Raw genomic sequence first — 5242 nt, 5'->3', positions numbered from 1 at the left:
GGTTCAAGTGATTCTTGTGCGTCAGCCTCCCGAGTAGCTGGGATTACAGACGCGCATCACCACACCCAGCTAATTTTTGTATTTTTTGTAGAGACAGGGTTTCACCATATTGGCCAGGCTGGTCTCAAACTCCTGACCTCAAGTGATCTGCCCGCCTCAGCCTCCCAAAGCGCTGGGATTACAGGCGTCAGCCACGGCGCCCGGCCGCCTTCCAGCGTTTCCAGGCACAGACGGGCACGGGCATGGGCTCCTGGCCTTTGCATGCTGTTGGTTTCTGTTGACCAGATGGCCTGGAGACCTCCTGGCATGGATGTTTCCACCTCATTCTGTGCAACACGTGCACAAGCCTCAGAGCTCACGTTACCTGAGCAGTTCCTCTACACAGGGACCGTGCTGAGGGAGCTCCCGTGGCCTCGTGAGGTACGAGCAGTTTCCCCCTACCTCTCAGGGCCCCCGGGCCTTGGTGCCCGCCTCCCTCTCCTACCTCAGCCACAAGTCTCCATGCCGTGCCCCTGGGGCTTCACGTGTGAGCCCTAAGCACCCCACCTCTCTGCTGCCCCCTCTCCCTTGTTCTAGCTCCACCCCGTCTCAACTCCTGGCAATTTCAGTAAGAAAGAATTGTCCCCAGCCCTGGCCAAGCAATTCCCTGACCTGCAATGACCTGTGCTACTCCCACCTTGCTCGGGCGGGGCCTGACCTTCACTGCAGTCCCAACAGCCCACCCCTCCTTTCCCCTTCTGCTCCAGGGCCCGCCCGGGACCTCCAGCCGCCTGCCCCATTCCCTGCCAGACTCCATCATCTCCTCTGGAGCCGTCAGGCCTCTCGGTAAAACCTGGCCGCTTCCTGCCCGCTTCCTGCCCACTTCTTGCCAGCTTTGCGTTTGCACTGCCCTTCACTGAGTGTGCTGAGGGAAGGCCCAGCTGTCCCGATGGGTGCTACTTTGAATTCAGGATCACAAACCTCAAGGAACCTCTTTAAACCACCTGGGAATCCTGCTGCAGCTCCCAGTGCTGGGACTAGAAGCATCCGCGCCCTCTGGGAACATTCTGGTGGAGCAGTTGCCCTGTCCTCGAGGTCAGCTGCGCACGCTGGGTCTTCACTGTCCCGGGGGTGCGGATGCCTCATGGCGACCCCCTCCTCCATCCAACGACCCCTCGTGGCACAGCTCCCAGCACAGCCGCTGTCTCCCCTCCTCTCCGCCCGTCTCTCTCTGATCCTCTCACAGGAGGCTGGGCCATACTGCTCCCTGAAACTGTGCTCAGTCAGCCTCTCAGTGGGTGACCCCTGGACCCGCTGCCTCCGTCCTTCCAGGGCACAGGTCCCAGCCTCTCCTGGCTTGCCTGTCTCCAGGCTCTGAGCCCCATCCCCACAGCACTGACTCCTCACCCACCTGAACCCCCAGCCCAGCCCCCGAAGCCCCGTGGACCCAGCCTCCTGCTGCACACCCCAGCTGGATGTTAGGGAGCATTTTAAATTCAGTTTTTTTGTTTTGTTTTGTTTTTTGAGATAAGTCTTGCTCTGTCACCCAGGCTGGAGTGCAGTGGTGTGATCTCAGCTCACTGAAACCTCTGCCCACCAGGTTCAAGCGATTCTCCTGCCTGGGGACAGGACACGTGGGGGATGTCTGAGCCCTACGCCTTTGGGCCTCAGTATCTGTGAAATGGGTGGACACTCAGGGGCCAAGGTGGGCCTCGGGCTTGGTCCCCCTCCTCTCCCATTCACACCCCATGGCTGGCCAGGACAGCGGGTGGCCCCCGTGTTGACCGCCTGCCTGGCTGCTGCAGCTGCTGCCCTCTGGTGGCCAAATCCCAACGAGCCTCCGTGGGACCGGTTCGCTGGGGCCTGGCGGGGTCCTGCAAGGCGGGGTCCTAGGGGCTCCCTTCACCCAAGAACCAGCTGCTCATCCCTCAGAGCGGGCTCCGAGGACCTGGGAAGGCGGAGCAGGTGCTCGGAGTCACCACTGCCTCCATGGCTGTCCTGCCCTTTAACTCACACCCTGCCACCCCTGAGAGCAAGGCAGCTGCTACCTGTCCCCTAGTCTTGGAAACTGAGGCAGAGAAGCCAGGCCCAGCCCGCCTGGCTCATGGGAGACGGAGCCGGGATGCACACACTGGACACAGGTCCAGAGACTCCAGGGCTGCGTGTAGACAGGCACCACTGCCCTGCCAGGCCCGCCTGCCCGCTCTGTCCCCAGTGGGAGCTGGGAGCCTCAGCCCCACCTCTGAAGCCACCCCTCGGGGCAGCTCTGAGAGGCTGCTTTGGGGCTCAGTGTCCGTCCACCGCAGCGACGTCCCTCCCCGTGAAGCTGCTCGCAGGGACTGAGGGACCCTCCCCGTCTGCTGCTGGCCTCCGCCTGGGGATTCGTCAGTCGAAGCTGAGGCCCAGCGGGAGGCATTTTAGAGACATGTACACATTTGGAGGCCCTATGACACCCACTGAGAGGCTCCATGGGGTCAGACGCCAATCAGCAGGAATTCACCAAGAGATGTACGGGCTACTTGACCCTCACCATGAAAATGGCTTTGCTGTATGAGAGCCATTGGCCGAAGCAGGGTCCGCCCTTCACTACTCCCGCCACAACTCCAGACTCCAACGTCCCCCGTGCCCGAGGCTTTCTCTCTAGAATGTCCTGTGATAACCCTGAAGCTCCCCCAACCCCAACCAGGGCGCAGATTTTTTTTTTTTTTCTTTTTCTTTTTTTTTCGGTTACAGAGTCTCGCTCTTTCCCCCAGGCTGGAGTGCAGTGGTGCGATCTTAGCTCACTGCAACCTCCGCCTCCCGAGTTCCCGCCATTCTCCTGCCTCAGCCTCCCAAGTAGCTGGGACTACAGGCGCTCGCCACCTCGCCCAGCTAGTTTTTTGTATTTTTTAGTAGAGACGGGGTTTCACCATGTTAACCAGGATGGTCTCGATCTGTTGACCTTGTGATCCGCCCGTCTCGGCCTCCCAAAGTGCTGGGATTACAGGCATGAGCCACCGTGCCCGGCCACAGCTTTGATTTTCATTCAGCAAATTCTTTCCACCTGGAAGAAAAATGTGGGTCCGGACAACGGGGCCCTGCTCTCAGCTGGGCAGGAGGGCAGATGACTGCGCACAGAATTCCAAAACAGAGAATAAGTCCGGGGCCTGGGCGCTCCTCACACAGCCTCTGGGAGCTCCCTGGAGGAAGGGGCACTGAGCTGAGTCCCAAGGGTGCCTAGGACTGCACCGGGGTCCGCAAGAAAGGAACAGCCGGCACAGTGGACAAGCGGGGGTGTGGGGCCTCTGGAGGGCCCGGCGGGTCCAGACCTCATCCTAGGGACCACGGGGAGGGCCAGTGAGAGGACAGCGGCGGGTCTGAGAGCAGCTCTCTCACCTCCTAGAATCCCAGAGAGCCGCCGCGTCCCCTGCCCCGCACACCTGGTCCCAGCCTCCTAGAATCCCGGGAAGCCGCCGCGTCCCCTGCCCCAAACACCTGATCCCAGCTTCCACCCTGAGTGGTGTCCTGGGGTCCCCGGGCCTGTACCACCCCAGGTGGGCACCCCAGTACCCTGGCCCACCAACTCCCCAGTCCACTCACCCTGGCCTCTGCGATGCAGGCTTGCTCCCCGGCAAGGCCCCAGCCTAGGCAGCTCCCACGCCAGCCTCACAGCTGGGCTGGCCCTACTCGGCCACCTGCTGCCCCTCCCAGGCCCCTCCTCAGGAAGGTGAAACTGCCCCATTTCCTGCAGGAACCCTGTGTTCTCTGAAAGTAGAAAGAGGAGGGAAATGGAGGAGGGGAGGGGAAGGTTGGAGAGAAAGGGCCAGGGGTCGGAAGGAAGGGCTGGAGGAGGGAGAGAGGAGGAGGGAACTTTGCTCCAGGAGATGGCGTCTTGACCTCCCCCAAGGCTAGAAACTTCTTCAGCAGGTTCCTCATTTCCTGAGAGTGCCCTGAGATGTCCCGGCAGTGTTTTTTCCTCATGTGTGGACGTGCCACCTCACAGCCAGGGCCGTGTGTGCACAGCTGTGCTGTTCAGCTCTGTGATGTCAGAGCTTAGAGAATGCTACACACCGGCACACGTAAGCCATCCGTGTCCTTTTTCTTATGCATTTTAGTGGTGAAAATACAACATATATACCAACAAGTAAGACAGACAGGTGTTGGGAGGGAAACTGAGGCAAGGCTTGCATAAAGCCCTCTGGAATGTGTCTAGACTTGCTGGCTCCTTGCTTCTAGCCCTCCTAGGCTCCTGTTCCCGTTATCTCAAGTAGCAGAACCTGCTCCATATAAATGCTAAACCGTCTCAGCTGTAAGTCATGTGCTTAATGCAGCGTGCTCTTTTGATCTCCACGTTCTCACCACCTGTTTCTTTGTTGGATTACCAGAAAATACCGTGGGCTCCCACAGCGCGGGCCGTCACCGCCTCCGTGATAGCGATGGTCCCCTGGTGTCCCGCCTTTTTCTGTCTCAAAGTTTTGCTCAATCCTTTGAGTCCGCCGGACTTCGTCACCCCCACGACCCGTGTTGGGTCTCGTCACCCCAGCACATAGCTACGTACATTCACACCGAAACAACACCGGTGTTCGTAGCAGGACAATTTAATATAGCCAAAATGTGGAAAGAGCCCAGATGCCCACAGAGGGACAGATGAATAAAATGTGTCTCTTGACGCAGTGGAGCATTAGCCATAAAGAAGAGTGACATGCTGACACATGCTATAACATGAAGAAACATGAAATGAATGAAATGAAAATTTTTAAATTAAAAATCTGGAATTAAATAGTGGTGATGACTGTGCAATTCCGAATGTTCTAAAAACATTCAACTGTACACACTAAAGGGATGGATTTTACGATGTGTGAATTGTCTCAATAAAGCTTCCATAAAAATATAAGTACAGTTGGTTGGGCACAGTGGCTCATACCTGTAATCCCAGCACTTTGGGAGGCCAAGGCGCGTGGAGCACGAGCTCAGGAGATTGAGACCATCCTGGCTAACACAGTTAAACCCAGTCTCCACTAAAAATACAAAAACAATTAACCAGGCGTGGTGACGGGCGCCTGTAGTCCCAGCCACCACTCGGGAGGCTGAGGCAGGAGAATGGCGTGAACCCAGGAGGCGGAGCTTGCCGTGAGCCGAGATCACGCCACTGCCCTCCACCCTAGGTGACAGAGCGAGACTCTGTCTCAAAAAAAAAAAAAAAAAAAATATATATATATATATACACACACACACACACACACACACACACAGAGTTTAAGGAGTTATTAGGGTGAGCTATTAC

The 5242-nt window shown here is 57.7% G+C and overlaps 1 protein-coding gene across 2 annotated transcripts in view; it reads right to left on the bottom strand.

Moving 5' to 3' along the window:
- The window catches only part of DPEP1 (dipeptidase 1 (renal)), a 21574-nt gene extending 17622 nt beyond the window's left edge, over nt 1-3952 (bottom strand). The window contains exon 1 of one of the 2 annotated variants that reach the window (XM_011972036.1): nt 3856-3952. The gene's annotated coding sequence lies outside the window, so the exon portion shown is untranslated. Of the gene's footprint in view, nt 1-3558; nt 3603-3855 lie in introns of those variants that run through there. The other variant, XM_011972044.1, reaches the window with a different exon arrangement.
- Nucleotides 3953-5242: the final 1290 nt, after the last annotated feature.

This window comes from Mandrillus leucophaeus, unplaced genomic scaffold (assembly GCF_000951045.1).
Source record: "Mandrillus leucophaeus isolate KB7577 unplaced genomic scaffold, Mleu.le_1.0 Scaffold10, whole genome shotgun sequence".
NCBI lineage: Eukaryota > Metazoa > Chordata > Mammalia > Primates > Cercopithecidae > Mandrillus > Mandrillus leucophaeus.
Note: the sequence above shows the minus strand (reverse complement) of the source record. Positions and strands in the feature narration are given on the sequence as shown.